The sequence below is a fragment of the Opisthocomus hoazin genome, chromosome 5 (genome assembly GCF_030867145.1).
Source record: "Opisthocomus hoazin isolate bOpiHoa1 chromosome 5, bOpiHoa1.hap1, whole genome shotgun sequence".
NCBI classification, from domain to species: Eukaryota; Metazoa; Chordata; class Aves; order Opisthocomiformes; family Opisthocomidae; genus Opisthocomus; species Opisthocomus hoazin.
The window spans coordinates 78793073-78812576 of record NC_134418.1 but is presented as its reverse complement, the minus strand read 5'-3'; the positions used below and the strand labels follow the sequence as shown (position 1 = coordinate 78812576).

At 48.6% G+C, this 19504-nt stretch overlaps 2 protein-coding genes across 4 annotated transcripts in view; one reads left to right on the top strand and one right to left on the bottom strand.

Moving 5' to 3' along the window:
* The window catches only part of SNX25 (sorting nexin 25), a 96805-nt gene extending 94219 nt beyond the window's left edge, over positions 1 to 2586 (bottom strand). The window contains exon 1 of the mRNA XM_075421850.1: positions 2239 to 2586. The gene's annotated coding sequence lies outside the window, so the exon portion shown is untranslated. The remainder of the gene's footprint in view (positions 1 to 2238) is intronic.
* A 5805-nt stretch (positions 2587 to 8391) lies between these two features.
* CFAP97 (cilia and flagella associated protein 97) overlaps positions 8392 to 19504 on the top strand; it is a 35564-nt gene continuing 24451 nt past the window's right edge. The window contains exon 1 of one of the 3 annotated variants that reach the window (XM_075421845.1): positions 8392 to 8504. The gene's annotated coding sequence lies outside the window, so the exon portion shown is untranslated. Of the gene's footprint in view, positions 8505 to 8556; positions 8736 to 18700; positions 18758 to 19504 lie in introns of those variants that run through there. The other 2 variants (XM_075421846.1, XM_075421847.1) reach the window with 2 other exon arrangements.

Here is a 19504-nt window from a genome sequence, read left to right as displayed (position 1 = left end):
ACAACGAACACGTCCCACAGAGCTACAGTAAATCCAAACACCACACACTAGAGCACACAAAGCGAAAGCGGGTGTGCACTGTTTACACACACGAATCCAACGGATGGACACAGGAGGAGAGCATCGTGAAGAGAAACAGGCAGTAACACACCACAGAAAGTGCACACGGGATAGTAACCAAAGTGACTGGATTTGTCTCTGGACAGTTCTACTTCCACTCCTGTTCAGTGGGCTCATGTATTATGTTTTTACAAAGAGGGGGGAGAAAGAGAACAGTAACTTTAATTTTTTTCTTCAGTTCTCAGCTTCCCAGATTCAATCGATTTTCATTGCTTGGCTGTTTCACAAATCTGAAAGTTGCTCCTCATTGCAGCAGCCAGATTTCAGTTCTTAAGTTTACACAAAGATTCTTTTTGTACTATGTACACAATATGTTCTCCTAAAAGTAAATTAGCACACATCCAGATGCTGAGATAAATATAACCAGCACATAAGTGTCACTGGAGCTATGGCATTATCACTGAAATATTTAATCTTGCAAACCTGAACACAACTGGAATCTATTACCGACGCATTTTTCTATTCCTTCCATTTGGTGTAAGGTAATTGAATGGTGAAGCACAAAAGCATACAGTCCTTTACTACTCAAGTGCTTATGCACTTAATGCACATTTGTTCCCCAGCATTCCTACAACAGAAACCAGCTGAACAACCCTAGCTGTACGCACTTAACACACTACATACAGGACAGGTACCTTCTGCTTATCAGTTGTCGACTTTGCGCGTTACATCTTCTCACTTCCCCATTTCCCACTTCTAAAGCTCATATACACTATTTATTCTTCACTCCCTTCAAAAACCTGCATACGATGTTGAGTCTCCAAAGCAAAGAGGATTTAAAAAAGTCTACCCAGAAGACAAAACAGCTATCACACACACCCGCTGACGCAAACAGATCCTGAACGCACCTTTGCGAGTTCTATTATTCATTGGAGTCACCAACCCCCGGCCAAATGATCCCTGCTACTGACAATAATGTCCTCCCAGTTCCCATTAAATGCAGGCCTGGAAAAAACTATTGCTTACAAACACAGGCTCCTTGCCTCCCTAGGTCAAAGAACGAAGGAATAAACCACTGCTGTAGGTCATCAGCTGCTTTGATTGGCAAGAGGGAACGACAGCCAACTCTATCAGCAAGTGACTTAGAACAGGTTCTCTGCCCTGCCAGCACCCTCTGCCTTCTGCAAATTCAGCTGCAGCCCCAGAATCACAGAAGTGCCAGCAGTTATTTACTCGCTGCTTACAAGAAGAGTACATGTACTCAACGTAATGAACTGGGTCAGCAGAGCAGCCGGGCTGCACACCGAGGTGGCACAAATTATGCTCCTTTCTCTTAGCGGAGCACTCTCGGGTATCCTGTGTGACACCATCGAAGTGAAACAGCACTTAGGGGGTACCGCCTGCTGCTGCAGCACTTCGTGTCCTGCTAACACAGCCCACCAAGGCCTACAACTCACCGGCGAGGGGCCAAGGGCACCCGACGGGAGCCAGCGGCTGCAATGCCAAAGCTCACATCCCCGTGACCCATAGGCAGAGCCCCACTTCCAGCAGTGGTTTGTCAAGCCCATCCAGGACCAGCTCTGGAGCACAGGATGGGAGGGCAGTTATTTTGACCAGCACCCGCAGTCAGCTTCCGAATAACTTGTGCCACCAGCCCCGCTCAGAAGAAACCAAAAAATACTAAGCAGCGAGCTACAAAGGGCTCATTAACGTTTCAGAAGAGGTACAGAAAATAAATTTGTTTATCCTTTGCATAGAGGTCTGCAGCTGTCTGAGAACACGCTGGCGCTTCCTCAAGGCATTGCGAAGACCCTGTCCACAGCTGCCCAACTTCCGAGCGCGCGTTTAAGCACCACCTCGCTGGCTCTCTGAGCACGTCCCCCTGCTGCCCTCTCAGCCGAAGGAGCACAACTGGATCCCAGACGCAGCCAACAACAAACCGCCGGCCGACGGCTCCCGCAATCCCAAGGTCCCCGAGTCTCGGTTCTCCCCGCCCGCCCGCTGCCCCTCGGCACAACTTTTCCCGTTGAAAGCCCCGACGAGCGGCAGGCGGACAGCGGGACACGGGTGTCCCGGCGCTCCGCGGCGGAGCCAGGGCCGCGCCACCCCCGCCCCCCTCCGCCCCGCTCTCCCGCCGGCGGGAAGGGGAGGGGAGGGCGCTCCGCGGCCGCCACTTACCCCCGCGACCCGCAGGGCCGGCGCTGCGGCGGCGAAGCCCGGCGGCGGCAGGCGGCGGCGGCCGCAGCACACGAGGACGATCAGGGCGCCCAGCGCGGCGGCGGCGGCGGCGCAGCCCGCGTAGAGGGCGAGGCGGAGCAGCAGCAGGGCCAGGTACGGCAGCCCGCCGCCCCCCGCCTCGGCCCGCTCCTGCCCCAGCCGGACGACGGACACGGCCAGCAGCCCCAGCCCCGCCGCCAGCACGAAGAGGAACGAGCCGGGATCCTCGTCCTCCTCGTCTTCCGCCGCCGACTCCTCCTCGCCGCCGCCGCCGGCCACAGCGGCGGCCGCCGGAGCGCTGCGGCGGCCGGCCTCGCCGCCGGGGCCGTGAGAGCCCGGCGGGCCGGGGACGGCGGCCCCCGCCGCCTCGGGCTGCCCGGCCGTGCTGCTAGCGCTGTCGGCACCGGGGAACATGCTGCTCCTGGCGCCGCTGGGAGCAAGGGCATCTCCCGCCGCGGCAGCCCCCCGCGAAGGTCGCCGCTCCCGGGGCCCCCCCGCTCCTGCTGCTCCGTCGCCGCCGCCCGCCGCCGCCACTGGCACCGCTGCGGCCGCCGGGGGAGCCGGAGCTCATGCCCGGCGGCCCGGCCGCTTCCTGGCGGCCGCTGAGGCGGCGGCGCTGCCCGCCGGTGGGCGGCGGGAGCCGAGCGCCGTGGCGGCAGTCGGGGAGGCCCCGCCGCGCCGCTCCGTGTCCGGCGGGGGGCGGGGGAGGGGGCGGCGCATAGCGCGGCGGGCGGGGCGCGGGCACGTGCGCCCGCCGCCCCACGGCCGGGACGGGCCGCGCCGCGCGGGGGTCGGGGCTGCGGGGGGCGGCCCGACCCGGGGTGAGAGGGAGGCAGGGGGGTCCCCGCCGGCTGCGGTGAGGACCCGCGTCCCGCGGGAAGCTGCCGGGCGCCCCTCCGCCACCAGCAGCTGCCAGAGCTGGGGGGCTGCGGGCCGCAGGCCGCGGCTCGGCCCAGCCCGGCAGGGCCCGGCAGGGTCTGGCCACAGCACGGCGGCCCTGGCCTTGGCTCGGGACAGAGCATCGGGCTGGGGCGGCTCTGAGGCCCAGAGCCCCCCGGGTGAGCACGGCCCGCACCTCTGTGCCTACACCCCTTTGGCCGGTCGAGGGAGACCGTGAATCCGTGGATTTCAGAGGGACAAAGCAGACCGAACAGCGACTGAAATGATCCACCGGTGGTTCTGCAGAGCCCAGCCCCGCTACCCCGGCAGAAGCCCGCCGGCCCTGCCATCGGTCAGCCTCCCTCCGCCGGCCTGGCGGTCTGTGACTGCCCGGGGCAGGGTGTGGGGACAAGCTCCTCGCGCTGCAGAAGCCTCGCCGTGTTTCCGCCGTGCTGGGGGTGCCTGCTCACCCTGCCACAGGCCCGGGGCGGTTACAGAGGCAGCCCGGGCCTTGGCCTCTGCAGCGCGGGAGCGAAGGGCAGTGCTTCCCTCAAGAAAGGCAAGAGTGGATTTGCAAGCGTTTACTCACAGGCTTCGTTTTAAGAGCAGATACCCCGTTAAGAAAGTTAAGCGCTGTAGAAGTGTTTGCAGGAATTGAGACTTCTGGAAGGCGCTTTTCAGATTGCCGCTGCTCTGGCGGTCCTGATGTGCAAAACAGCCCTGGATGTTACCTTTTAAACAACCGCTGTGGGTGTGGAGGTTGGAGTCCATTTATTCACGTTCTGTAAAACTTCTGTAAAAAAGCTGCTTCTGTAAAATGAGCGATACTGGCCTGAAGAAAACGTGTGAATACCACAGCCCTGATCTTGCAAATGTTTACAGTTCTGTGTAACTTCAAGAGCACAGCTGGCACTGTTTTAAAACCAGACACCAAACTTCCCCATGCTGCTGCAACAGCGAGCGAGCCACAGCGCTGAGCACCAGCGCGGGTGTCCAAAAGGTTCAGCCACAGCCCTGACACAGGTGATAGGGAGCGAGCCACGGCGCTGAGCACCTGCACGGGTGGCCAGCGGGTTCCACCACGGCCCTGACACAGGCAATGGCGAGCGAGCCACCGTGTGGAGCACCAGCACGGGTGGCCAGCTGGTTCCACCACGGCCCTGAAACGGGTGTCATCTCACGGTGCGGAGCTGTGATGGAAATGTGCACAGTACAGGCACGGAGCTATTTGGGATTCTAAGCTACAACAAATGTCTTACTCCACCATGGTATTTTCTAAATTCGTTCTGACCTAGCCCACGGTGTCTGACAGTATGGCCTGACTCGTATAAAAAACTGTCTCCGTAGATACATGCCTTTATCCGTTAGAGGTTAGTGTAGCAATGTATTTCCCCGCAAAATCCCAAAGCAGTTTTGGAGCAATTTTAGCTCCCATTTTAGTTGCTAATCAAAAGAGACGGTGCTCCTTAATCTGATCCAAAGTCCTTACAGTAGCTTAAATATAATGTCATTATGCAGTCTATTCCATTTAGTGGATATTAAATTGCACAAAGACCTTCTAACTGCTAGCTCAAACCATTCATGGAGTGTCCAAAGCTGATTATTTAAGTAATGTCTCTAAAGTGATTAAAGGTGAGAATCGTCATATAATAATACTGAAAACACTATCGCAACAACAGTCCATTCCCATGCAAACTACCATGTGCCAAAACATGCTGACTCTTCACCGAAGCGCTTGGGGAACAAAGTTCTTTCGATACGTCTGATCATTAAGACCAACAGAGAGATTCTTGCAGAGTCTGAAAGCTTTTGTATAAGGCACAATATGCCAGAAGGTTTCCTATACAGTTATTTTGTTCTCATCAGGTAGAAAACAAAAAGCAAAGATCCATCTCCCAGCACACACTTTATTCGTCAAAGAATTCAGAAAATTCAGGGCTTTGGACTGAGTTCAAGATCTATTTTTGGATCTTAATAAAGATCCACACAAGAAACCAGACGGAGCGTGTAGAGGCCTTGTACTGCAAACGCATTCAGGAAACTGCCTGGGCCTCTGTCAAAACTACTTAAGGGAACAGAATTTTTAAATTAACCCGAAGCAGAGCATGTAATGTTGTTAGTCCTGTGTAAACAGAGATTATTTTCTTATTAGAGTATTAATTCTCAGAAGTGGAGAGGAAGATAAAAAAAAAACAACCTACCTGCAATCACGGTTTCGGCCTGCAGTGCTTACGCACAAAACCAGTTCTTGTCTGAATGAGTAATCCCACCAATTTTAGCTCAGATTTACACATCATGCCCTGAATTGGATATGTCTAAATCAACTCAAGTGTGTACCCATAGAGCTAGAAGGAGATTTGGTTGTTTTCTTTTAGTTTTTAATAAGATTCTATGACTTTCCAACCTGAGGTACAATTCCTAATATTCTAGATGACATCCTAGCTCCACTGAAGTCAATGGCAATTTTCGAGTTTACCTCAGTATTATTCAAACTTCCCTTTTTGTACTTTACAAATTAGTTTTCTGTACAAGGCAAAAGGACTTCAGGGGTCAATTTTCTGAACTGGGGGTTATTTTATTCTCTTTCTGTAACTGTTTACTCATACCTTAGACAAAGCCCCACTGGTCTAAATGCATTTTCACATCTGTCTTCAGTGACAATCATGCAACTTTCACCTTCACAGTACCACAAACTTTAAACTTCAGTAAATTTGCACCTTTAAAAATGTTTAGACAAGCTTGAAATGAATACTTTCCTGAAGGCTTTTTCACATTTACTTTCTGTTTTGTGAGCCTTTCTGGTTCGGATCACATTGCTATAAAGGTTAGCAATTTACCACTTCTCAATTAAAATAGAAATTTACATTATAGGCAAAAAAAGGTGTGTAAAGTGCATAATTAGTTTATATTTTTAGCAGACTTGCAACTTGAATGAATTATATGCTTTTTTTATAACTGCTGTGGTGCTGCATTGTAGTTACAGTCATGCTAGGGGTTTATAGAAATTCCTAAAACCCTCTCGGCCACAAAACCCAGAAGTGCTTGTGACCTTTTAAACCTGGTGGCATAGAAGAGTGATAACTAACACTGTTAGAAACAATCGTAGGAAAGACAGAAGACAAATCGACTGGGTAGTGGATGATGTTGATTTCATGAGCCCTAGCTAATAGAGCAAGAGAAAATGAGATTGTCTGTTATACTTCCCAGTATCTTAAATCTTACTTGACAGCTTTGAAGAAATTCAAGAAAATAATTGTGATTATTTCTCAAAAGCTTGTAGAATGGACTTAAAATTGCCAACCTTTTCTGACCTTTACAACTTTCCCTGCAAATGGTAGATGCTTTGCACTTGATTGAAAATATAAAATGCAGGCATATTTCAGTGGAAACCATACAAACAATCTGTCTCCAGATTGTTCTGATCCAAACTCAAAGATTTGTGTCAGATATCCCTAGAATCCTCTCAGATCAGTTTTCCCCCTCCATTTCCTCAGGATATCTTGCTCAGTGCTGCAGCCTTGCCACAGGAATGTGGGGGTCCATCACCTCAACCTGGGTGCCGTTGCCTTGACATAGTACACCACCGCCTCAAGGTGGGTCACTGTCACCTCAGCCTGGGGCACCACGCCCTCATCCTGAGCTGCCATCCCCTCCACATGGGCTGCCAGCACCTCACCAGGAGTGCCATCATCCCAGCCTGGGGCACCATCGTCTCGACCTGGGGCACCATCACCTCAATCTGGAGAACTGTCGTCCCAGCATGGAAAACTGTCATCTCAACGTGGGGCCTCATCACCTCAACCTGGGACACTGTTATCTCAACCTGGGATGCCACCACCTCAAAATGGAGTGCTTGCATCTCAACCTGAAGCACTATCGTCTCAACCCAGAGCCCCATCAAGTCAGCCTGGAGCCCTACCACCTCAACCTGGAGCACCAGCATGTCAACCTGAGGCACCTCCACCTCAACCTGGAGCCCCATCACCTCAATCAGAGGACTGTCACCTCAGCTTGGGGCACTATCACCTCAGCATGCAGCCCCATCACCTCAACCTGGAGCACCAGCATGTCAACCTGAGGCACCACCACCTCAACCCAGAGCCCCATGACCTCAGCCTGGAGCCCCATCACCTCAATTTGGAGCACTGTCACCTCAGCATATGCCTCATCATCTCAACTTGGGGCGCTATCGCCTCAGCATGCAGCCCCACCCCTCAACCTGGAGTACCAGCATGTCAACCTGAGGCAACACCACCTCAACCCAGAGTCCCATCACCTCAATTTGGAGCACCACCATGTCAACCCAAGGCACCACCACCTCAACCTTGGAGCCCCGTCACCTCAATCTGAGGACCATCACCTCAACTTGGGGCACTATCACCTCAGCATGCAGCTGCATCACCTCAACCTGGAGTGCCACCACATCAGCCTCAGCCACCATCACCTTGACTTGAAGCCCCATTGCCTCAGTCTGGGGACTATCACCTCAGCATGGGGCACTATCACAGAATCACACAGAATCACAGAATGTTAGGGGTTGGAAGGGACCTCTGTGGGTCATCTGGTCCAGCCCCCCTGCCGAAGCAGGGTCACCTACAGCAGGCTGCACAGGACCTTGTCCAGGCGGGTCTTGAATATCTCCAGAGAAGGAGACTCCACAACCTCCCTGGGCAGCCTGTTCCAGTGCTCCGTCACCCTCAGAGGGAAGAAGTTCTTCCTCATGTTCAGCTGGAACTTCCTCTGCTTCAGTTTGTGCCCGTTGCCCCTTGTCCTGTCGCTGGGCACCACTGAAAAGAGTCTGGCCCCATCCTCCTGACACCCACCCTTCAGATATTTATAAGCATTTATAAGGTCCCCTCTCAGCCTTCTCTTCTCCAGGCTGAACAAGCCCAGCTCCCTCAGCCTCTCCTCGTGGGAGAGATGCTCCAGTCCCCTCATCATCCTCGTAGCCTATCACCTCAGCATGGGGCCCCATCACCTCGACCCAGAGCCCCATCACCTCAGCCTGAGGCACGGTCACCTCAACCCGGAGCCCCAGTGCTCCAGCCTGGAGCCAAATCACCTCAACCTCGGGACCATCACCTCAGCTTGAGGCACCGTCACCTCAGCGTGGGAGGCCATCGCCTCAGCAAGGGTCCCGACGTTATCCCCCCTTCCTGCGGGCCGAGAAACACCGCCTGGGGGCGGGAAGGGAGCCGGGGGCCGCCCCCCTCAGGCCCCGCCTTTCCCCGCCCGACGACGCGAGGGGGCCGGCCCGGGCTGCGGCGGAGCCCGGCATCCAGACGGCGGCCGCGGCGCTGCGCCGTTTCCCGTTCCCCTCCTCTCGCTTCCTCTCCCCTCCCGTGCCTGTGAGTATGCGCCCGGCTGCCTGCGCGGTTGCCATAACAAAGCCGGGTTGGGGTGCGTGTGGCGGGCGGAAACGGTGGCTGCCGGCCCGGCCTGGCGGCAGCGGGGCCTCCGGCGCTCCGTCCCCGCGGAGGATGCCCGGGGAGCGGGCGTGTGGCGGGTTGGGGGCGGCGGGAGGGGGCGGGAGACGTTTCCCTCCCCCTCCTGTGGTAATTTTTGCCGGATAAAACCAGGTGACAGGCGCGTTTTGTTTATACGTGTTATTTTTAATCGCTCTGTATAATTTTCATGATTTTTTTTTTAATTTGCCGTCTCTCTACTTGGGTCCCTGCCTGAGCGAGGTGTCCCCCGAGCTGTACCTGGAGGGCTTCGGCTGGCGTCGAGCCGCCAGGGTTCCGCCATGCCGCCGTGGGGCTCGTGGCCCCGCTTCCGTGGGTGCCAGCCCTCGCCGCCCCTCGGGGGGATCGCGGGAGAGGTGGGAGATCTTCTGAGGCACCGGCCTTCACTGGCGTCGTGGTCGGCAGCGGGAGCGAGTGGCTGCGTCGCACATGCCATTCGTAAAGTGACTGGGCTGGGAGGGATACGTGGAAGCGATGCTTATGTAGAGTTTAGTGAAGCATTTTGGTTGGGCGTAATTAGTGGAAATGAAGTCAACTGAGATGGTTGGTGTGTAAGCAGCTCGCCCCGAGTGCGTTAAATCACCACAGCAGCCACGTCTCCGCAGTTTCCTCAGGACGACGGCATCCTAACTCCCCTTGCCCTGCACAGGGCTGCGTTCCGCATGAGCGGTGCCCAAGGTGGGGCTGCGGTTTGGAAAAATAACCAGCTACCGAATCGCCTGGCCCCTGTGGATTTGTGTGGAAATCGTGAAAGAGGTAACACCAGATCCTGGGCCTCTCCTGGCTGCCGGCTGTGCAGCCCCCCCAGCAGAGTACTGAATTCACTCCCAGGTGTCTCAGCCAGATGATATAACAAAAAGCAATGTATGTCGTGTTTGTGAAGCTCTGTTTTTTCTGGAGTTTCCATAGCTTGTTAGGGAAATTGGCTTTTTAAAATATAGTTCGGCGTGGCTTATGGCACAACACAATTTAAGGTCTTGTAACTTTTATGCCTTGGTGAAGATTTTCTCTTACACTTCTCTTAAACACAATTTTTCAGAAACTGTTTTTATTAATAGTATGCAAATATTTACACTTGTTCATCCTTACTATAAAATGTTAAAAAAGTGTCTAGTGTTTGCATTTGGACATGTTTATATTTAAAAATTGTGTGGTTGAAATTTCTGTGCAGCATTCATAGAAACAGCAGGAAAACTATGTGGGATGGAATGAATATAACAGAAATAGCAGTGCTAAGTTTCTTTTGAATCTCTGCTTTTGTTTATTATGAGATGCTGAATATAGAGCATAGAGTGCGTTGTGCATGTTTTTGCTACTATTAAAAAATAGTTAATCTCTTTTTCTTGGATAGAAAGCGATTGCAGGAGTTGTCAATGGAGAGAGAACAAAGTTCCACAAAGTTAAATTCTTCAGAGGAGCTATTTGAAGACTAAAATCAAGTCATCACTGCTAGAAAATTAGTCACCGGATGTTAGCTTGAGAGTGGGTTTGTAAAGTAATTGACATTTTAAAATATCATTTCCAAAAATTTGGACTCAGCTTTTGGAATGCTTCAAGCTCTCCCACCACTTTTTCCTGAGTTTTGTTTGTACAGCATATGTTGTACCTCTGTATTTTCTCAGCCTAGGTGATTGTTGTAGTGATACAGAACAGAGACCAGAGAAAAGGAGAGAACAAGTAATCTGGGAACGTTCCCTTCCTGTTGTTGGGACTTAAAGCTTTTATGACCCACTGGGATTTTTGTTTTGTTTTTGTGTTTACCCATGTTTAAAAGGGCATTCAGAGGGTCCCACGTTTCTGCGTAAGACTTACACAGGCTCAGAGGGCCATCAGGACTGTAGAGCCTGTTGAGGCTTTGAAAGTCCAGTCCTGTTAGAGGCTCGACCCAGCAACACATACAGGTCCTTCTCTAAGGAGCCTTTCAAAATTTGTGGGATAGGTGGCATATGGTCTTCTGTGGCATACGTGACAGAAGCTTTTTAAAGTCTGCCCAGTCTGATGACGTAATAATGTACCTGGAGCTTAGAGGCAAGAGTCTGAAAGTGAGCTGGCTCCTAGGTGAGCGTAGGTATCTCCTTAAATTCATGGGAGATAGGCAGACCCTTATTATGATGGATGTACCTTAGTGCTTCTACCAGAGCTGCTCTGTAAAGCTTTTTCATTCTTTGCTTCCTGCTGTTATGCTCAACCAAGACTGGTGATAATAAAGGTCTAAAGCATGACCTACGTTCCTTGGCTAAGGTTTTTTCAATTCAACAACCTCAACTGATTTTTTAAGTCACAGTTCAGTGATGGGTATTTGTCATTCTTGAAGTGTTTCATTGTAATAACATGAGAAACACTGGAACTCCAGGAAACCCATATTATGTTGAATTTGAGAGAACCCTGTGTTTCAGCATTTTATCTGCTTTTCCACACTGATATTTCTCATATGAAGAAATGAACAAGTAGTAAAAATATAGTGCAAGAGAGGATCTCAAAAGGCCTTTATCTCATTTGCCCCCTACACACATTCTGAGGAAACATAAATGTACTTGGACAATTCCTACGTGATACTTGTTTAAGCTGTTCTCTGCATACTGATTTAGTGACTGAATTTCTTCCCCCTGCTCATCTGCACCAGACAGTGTTTGTTGCTCTTACATGGAAATATATTCACTGAAAATTAAAAGGATTGCATCTTATTTTCAGTGGCTGTGGAGAATATGATTGCTCTCTCTGTAAAACTGTGTGTGTATTTTCCAAACTGTGATAATAGGTGTCATCCTGTGGTCGCAAAACTCACATCTATTTGATCTGTGTGGAAGCACACCTAGGCAAAGTGTTGAGGGACATGCTGATGACATGCCTGTTTGTGCAGTCAGGTCAATAAGCGTACTAAATGCGTAACACGAGAAGCATTGAACAAACTTCAGTGAGTGTTTCTGTTGCTGGAGGCAGTTCAGGTGTTGTGCCATTTGGTAGGGATGGCCTGATATTCTGGAGTATGCTGTGATTTGTCTGCTGCTGCTGAACTCTGTCAATAGTTTGTGAGGTGCTGTAGCTGGAAAAATACAGGATGGTATAGTTGTATCTTACTGAAATGATGCAATGCTTTGCAGTTACTAGTACAGTAATGTTAATTTTAAGAAAACCTGTCAGGAAACTGAAAAAGAGGTCATAGTGTGCTGGCCTGTGAGCAGCAGAGCTAATGAAGCCTGATTTCTAATGACTTCATGCCTCGTGTTTGGATTTTGGGTTGATCAGGTAGGGGCTGTGTTCTCTGTATGAAACTTTTATGTATTCCAGATATTCTCAACTTCATGCATTCTTGTGTTTGTTTATTTGATCTTGTGTGGGCATTTGCTCTTCACTAAAGGCACTAACAGTATCTTCCTCACCCTTCTGGATGAGCACTTTCATGAAAACAGAAGGATTGACTGGTTTAGGACTACGGGACATCTGCCCGATACAGCTAGAGTCAACCAGTGCTTCAAAAGTTAATTGGATCGGAACGACAAGCAGTGGAATAGAAACGTGGGCAGTGGAAGAAAATCTTGCGGTAGCACCATGACTATGTGGTGCTGTGCCCAACCTGACACCAGTCCTTCACTGTATAGTTGGGAAAGATTGCATCTTACAAAAAAAATGAGAAAGAAATCTAATAACGGCTTTAATTTTTTTTATGGCTTGATAAAAATAAATTTTTCAGCAAATCTGCAGATAATAGGCAAGAGGACAAGATGAAATGGCCTCAGGTTGCATCGGGGAGGTTTAGGTTGGAACAGGCTGCTCAGGGAAGAGGTGGAGTCATCATCCCCTGAGGTATTTAAAAGACATGTGGATGTAGTGCTTACGGACATGGTTTAGTGGTGGACTTGGTGTTGGTAGGTTAGCGGTTGGACTTCATGATCTTAAAGGTCTTTTCCAGCCTAAATGAGTCTGAGTTGCTTGCTTTGTGGTCCTGCCATCTATTTCAGGGCTGGCTCAGAGGCAAATCCAGAAAATGTCAGGGTAAGTGGCATACGCACAGTATAGATGGTTGGCTCTTGGATAAAAGTTTCAGTGCTCTTGAACTCTGTTATAGATTTATTTATGAAGTCTGGCTTCCCAACAGCAGCAGATGGGCATCTGTAGATTCTAAGCATTTCTAGGCCATACCTCTACTGTGTGCAATGAATGAAGCAGGAGCACAGGCTGGACACAACTGGTCTGTTACAAGGTGAGAGTAGTGGGGAAGTTATTGTACAAATATTGGTGAAAGAATTGTTGTTTCTCATTTACTTTGGAATTGTGATGAAAGAAGGGGTTTATGCCTCCATGTTGTTTCAAATGAAGAATGGTCAATGGTTGTTTGAGAGCTTGAAGATGTACACGGAGACCTTTGCTGAGGTCTGGACCACCTTTGGGCTATACTTCTTGAGACAGTTGATCAATACATAAGCATCGCTTACGTGGAGCAGGGGAAATGATGTGTCAGTCGTCGTTTGGAAGATGGCAATACCTGACTTCCAACAGTCTGCAGCAGCTGCTTGGGATGTCTCAGCACATCCTAAGGGATCTGATGTTTGAGTGGTGTGCTTGGACCTGAAGGCAGGCACATGCAGGTAATACCATCACTGGTGCACCAGGATGATGGCATGCATAATGCCAGCCTTTATGTGACAGATATGCTGAAATTTTGCGTTAATAAGAGTAATTGTGTTCCTTTTTCTCGCATGCCATCGTGGACTACAGTGCCAGGTTCACCACCTTCAGTTGTGGATAGCCTGGTTGGATGCAAGTTGCCCCAGTATTTGTATCTTGGTATCAAGCAGAAATATTCTTCATGGATATGGACCAGTATAGCAGGAGTGAGAAAACTCAGTTTCCTTTTACCTTGCTGTTCACCCTCAATAGCTGGTAGTAGAGTCTGTCCTTTCCTGGGATTTTTGTACCTGTATACAAATAACTTTGCTTCCAGGAACTGTTAAACATCTATCTGTTACAGGAACAGTGGCAATGGATGGCTTTTGGGACGGGTTAGTGCCAATGACCAGTTTCCCCCTGGCATCTTGCTGCCTTGCGGTCCCTGAGACAGCTGGAGGTGGGTCTCTTCCAGGCAGTGGGGAACAGGGCATGGCAGTAGGCCCATGCAACTTTGATATGGGTGGCATCACTTCTCCTTGTAGAGATGAAGGACCTTATGAAGGGCATCCTTTCAGAAGCTGCTGATCTTTTTATCAAACAATGTATGATTCTTTGTCTTTATTTTTTATTTTGATTGTAAGCTGCTTCTGTTCTCTCTGGGTTTGTAGGGTTTGCTGGTGGTTTTCTTCGGATTCTCAGCAGTGAGCTGGTAGCTGTGGCCTGTTTGAACAGGCCTGATGGGCATCATCACTACCATCATTTAACCTCGGTAGTCTCTGACCCAGCCTTTCTGCTCATGAGACCACGAGATAACCTGTGCTAAGAACAAATATTTAGTGTGTGTGTATGAGTGAAGTCCTGGAGCTACAGATCCACATTCCTCAGCATAATCTATTTTCAGCTTTTCGTAGCAGCGGAGTGGCTTATTTCTGGCTCGAGAGGAAGTACTCTCCCCCCCCCCTGTACCTTAACTTACCTTAACTTGAAGGTCTTTGCCCTGCAGTCATCCAGGGCTCTCTGGTCATGTGCTTTCATTTGCTCTAACAGATGATGGTAATTGACTCTGTTCCAGGACTTTCTAGTGCCCATTTGCTGAGCTGAATCGTTGAACCTCCTTGAGCCAGGAGACTCAGGGTTTTCTGTTGGAATCCTGAAAGAACTTCAAAGTAATTTGGAGCACGTCTAGTGGGCCTACCTATGTTTGGAGACAGAACTGCTGTTCTAAGGACTAACCTGTCATAGGTTTGGGAGTTACTAAACTGTATCTTATAGCATCCAAGGAAAAATCTCTGTCCAGCAGAGAGAACCAGGGGAAAAAACACAAACTGAAAAAAAACCCAAGCAAACAAAATCAAGAAAAAAAATAGGAAAAAGGGCAACAACAGCTGGAGATATATATATATATATATATATTGCCTGCTCTAGGTGACCCTGCTTCGGCAGGGGGGTTGGACTAGATGATCCACAGAGGTCCCTTCCAACCCCGAACATTCTGTGACTCTGTGATATTGACCCCCTAGATTTGAGGTAGCAGGTCTTGCCTCCTTCCTCTTACCACAGAATCATAGAATAGTTTGGGTTGGAAGGGACCTTTAGAGGTCATCTAGCCCACCCCCCCTGCAGTGAGCAGGGACAATGCTTCAACTGGGTCAGGTTGCTCAGAGCCCCGTCCAGCCTGGCCTGGAATGTTTCCAGGGGTGGGGCATTGACCACCTCTCTGGGGAACCTGTGCCAGTGTTTCACCACCCTCACTGTAAAAAATTTCTTCCTTCTCTTCTCTGGCTGGGAGAGAGAAAAAGACAGTGAAGGGCATTAGAGAGCTAGCTGAGAATCAGCTGGACAAACGGTTTCAGATGCACTGGAAATAATGGTAGTTCTCATCTGAGCTTGAACTGTGTCCTGTCAGATCTGATCTGAGGGACAAATGGTGGTTCCATGGCCTGTTCACGTTACTGAGTTCAGGCACAGGTCTCATGCTGTCTCATAAGCCAACAACAAGTTTGTTATGAATCACCAGTAAATGCTTATATGTAGGTTGTAATCCGAGCAAAGGGGTTCAGCCCCACATAGCTATGCCTAGCTGGTAGATAGGCAGCGATGTGGTTACCTGTAACTGGAGCTGGATTTTTCTTGGAGGTGCAGCATGAAAGGATAGAAGCTACTAGTTGCCAGACGTGACATGGGAAATTCTGATTAAAGGAAAAAAAAAGTCTCAGTGAGGGAGTTGTTGAAAATTTGGTTGGACAAAGCCCTGAGCAAAACTAGATCCAGCTCTGAAGCTGATCCTGCTTTAAGCAGTGGACTGGACTGGGTAATGTCCAGATGATCCAACCTAATTGTTTTCTATGATTCTAATTCCAGCTCCTGTCTGCTTTGTGGTGTTTTGCAGAGTAACTTGCCTATGCCTCAACCAGCCCTTCCATCTCAGGGTGCAGGAACAGGTCGAGTGCAGGATGTGTAACTGTGTGGAGGAGCAGAGCTGGGGTAGATTTCTAGCGTTGGGAGTTCATGCTGAGCTGAGGTTGGGGCGTTGTGCTTGATTATGAACCCATCGTGGCTTGGACTGGGGAAACAGGTACTCTAGTTTGGAGAGCATATGGTGTGCAGAACAGCTATGGCACGTCTTGTGCACTGAGCTTGGAAAATCAGAGTGTATGCCAAACTGCCTGGTTGTTTCATACATTAGGGGTTTCCCTCAAGGGAAACGGTTTCCAGAGAGGTATTTTTCCCCCTTTGCATGCTTTGTTGTTTCTTAGTAGCGAAAAGGAAAGCTGTAATTAAAGAGGAGGTAGGTAGGGCTGGGTATGTGTGATTTGTCACATGGCTGGAAGCAGCTGCACTGGTTGATCTTTACCATGGTTGATTGTATCTGACAACAAAGTAAGTTTTGGTTTAGTCTGTTTTACAGGTTTTAAGACTTATGTTTCCCTGTGTTTCCCCTTTTTTAAACAAAACAAACCCTCAGAAGTTGGGCTTTCCTAATTTTCTTAAAATTTTTATTGCTCTCCTCACTTTCAAATTTGTCTTTTGTTTTTCTTTTTTTAAGCTTTAGCCAAAAATGAGGAAGGGAGGGAGAAAGAGGGGGATGGGGTTTGAACTAGTGTGTTTTTACATGGTAACCTGTTTAATGATTGTTATTTTTGAAAATGTTAGTCAGGTGTTCAGCATTTTCCTCCTCTCCCAAGTTCACCATACAAAGCAGTGTTTGGCAGTCAGCAGGTTTAAGGGGGCAGGATCCCTGACAGAGGGGCAACAGTGAGTAAATAGAGTCAGAGGATCTTGGAATGTCCTGAAGAACATCTGATGTTGATAGTATAAATCTTTTAATTAAAACACTTTAACCTTCCAGCCCCATGTCTGAAGACACTTGTTTGTCCTCTCTGAGATGAGGAGGGTGGATCCCTGTTCTGAAGAGGTAGAAATTTCCAGCTGAACAGAGAGGTGATATCTGTGGGAGCATGAATTGTGCAGGCTGGGAGAGGTTGCCTGCTTGGTTACTTCTGTCAGTATCAATTATACTTACAAAGTAAAATTAATAACACTAAACCAGAAGGTGCCTTACTGGAGCTGAATACAACATTATTATTGCTTCTGATACTTTAGATAGATGTTTCTTAATACATAAGATGATGTCTGTTCCTTTTTGTTGTGGGAAACTTGTTATTGACTCATCTTGAGTGTACTATAGCTGTGCTGTGTTATGGCCTTTGTGGTAATGCAGAGTATGCACGCAGTAACGTCAGGAATTTCTGATTCAGCCCACAGCATGCTTAAGGGGCTTGTTTTCCACTTTTATTAAATACTAGAATCTTAAGATGTCCTGAAAGCACTTGGGGCCTTCAGAGGATGTACAGCATACAAATTCAGTGTGGTGTTCTGCATGCTAGGAATTTGTATGTTACTAGATAGGGGAAAAAAAAGGCCTTTCCTCTCTATATGAACCATCCTCTTCCTCGATTATGAAAGTAGAATGCTTACAAGAAAAGAAAGTTGATCCCTGCTTGTACTTTAATGTTGAGGGTTTTTTCCTGTGATTTATATCTGCAGTCTCTGCATGCATTTCAGATGGTCTGCATTCAAAAAAGTGAAAGATTTGATTGGATAACTTTAAGGTTTAACCAAGGGTAAAACGCCTTGAATCTTTCACTAGGTACTTAATGTACTCAGTAAGTGTTAGTTTGTAACGTTCAAAAAATGTTATCAAAAGGCAGTGTATGTTCAAACACAAAACCAGGTCTAAATCTGTATCCCCACTGCATCGCTTTTTATGTACTACCCTCCCTTTGTGCAAGATACTTTATGTTCCAGCCACGCATAAAGGCTTGCCCTTAGGCGTGACCTGCAAAAATATTTCAGGTGGTGATGTAGTTGTTTGCAGTTGGCAGGGGAAAAACACTTGATACGCTTAGCATGAATAAAGTCTTGATCTTTGTTCAGCATGGAGGATGATGTCAAATGCCGCTTGTCCGTTGTCAGTGCAGCAGCAGGCGGTGGTTGGCCTGTGCAGGAGCTGAGTGGTCTCTGCTCTTCCAGTGGCTGGCTGGCGAGGACATGGATGCGGTCTCAATAAGTAGCCAGGTGCTCAGTGCACCAGCCTCTTGAGGAGAAGCCAGACTGCATGTTCTGCTTGGCTGCTTGGCCACTGCTTTCTGACCTTAAGTGGGTGAAGCTTGGTGTTTACGGGTGAAGGGATTAAAAAGTGGTATAAACTAGGAGGAACTGCGGTGAGGAAGGGACGAAGACTAATAGGTGGGTGTTAGAAGAAATAGGAGGAGAGAGGTAAAGGATTACATAGGGAGAGGATATGTTACAGTAAAAAAGATCTGACAAATAATTAATGGTCAACCTGCTCATTTGAGTTGATCATATTTGTGTTAGAGGATTTCATGGCAGAAGGCCACAGAAAGCATGTATTTTTTGTAAATCAATACAGTGGTCAGTAGAATTAGAAGTTAATGGTAACTATTTGACTCTAATGACAGTTTTATTGAGATTTCAGAATATAATTTGTTGATTCTGTATTTTAACAGTTGATAATGTAGCAGAACTCTGTTCTTCTCACAGAAACAAAATTATGCTCTGCCCTGTATAGAAGGGGAAGTGAATGTGTGTGTGCACGCACAGCCAGTTTATTAATTTAGGCATGGTTTATCAGCAAAATTACTTCTTCTGTATTGCTGCTTCTTGGCAAATTTCAGCTCCCTTAAAGACATTCTAGATGCATGAAGAGAATAGGAACAAAAAGTACTCTTCATCTATTTCCTTGTTTGTTTTTAGTGGAGACTACAAATTAGCGAATGTTTAGTTTGTGAATGACTTAGAGTGTCAGTGAGAGAAACTGACCAGCACAACGTGTTTGTTTTGTATTAAGATGAAGGCTAAAGTCCTTAGGGGGTTGTGCCAGAGAAGTGAAAGGAGCATTTGGCAGTGAAATGACTGGTGTTGCAACTGCATTTCTTCTGGTAACAGTGGTTGCCATCTATGAATCCGTTATGGCTCAGTCTTCATGGAAGACAGCTGACTGGCAGGTAAGCTATTCCTAAGTCATGCAGAGTGAGCAGACTTTTGCCAATCAGTTATAATCTATCTGAAGCTACAAACTGGTCAGATGCTAGTGCCTTGCATGATGAAGAAAGGTTTTTGCTTTAACTTTAGCACTGTGCTTCCTGTATTTATTTTCTTCATGGAATTGACTTTGCCCAAGTTGTACTTGCTAAATAAATAACTCGTGATCTGTAGTTTACAGGTAATGCAGAAGAATTCTGCTTGGTTCCCTTCTGGTTTAGGTTACGTGAGGTAGAAAATAATGTGTTACTCTCTTCTGATTTTTTTTTTTTCTGTTGTGCATGTTTTGATATATTAAAATGCATTATCCTTTTAGGTGGCTGCTCTAGGAAAACCTCCAGGAATTCACATGACAGTTAGGCATTGCAGACTATGCAAGCTGCCTGAAGCCAGCGGTCACAAGAAGTGACATGAATATGAAAAATTTCCGAATTCCATGTAGCATTTCAAATTAAGAGTTCGCAGGTGTCCTGGGTTCGGCCAGGACAGGGTTAATTTTCACCGGACTCCAGGAAGGGGCACAGCCGGGGGGTGGGGGCTGACCCCACCTGGCCAAACAGAGCCCGGAGTTCCATACCCTGTGACGTCATGCTGGGTTCCGGGGAGGGGCGGCGAGACGGGGACGCACTGGTGGCTCGGCAGCGTGCGGCGCCGGTACTGTCAGGGAGAGAGGGTCTGTGGGGTCGTGCTCTCTGTTCTATGTATTCCCC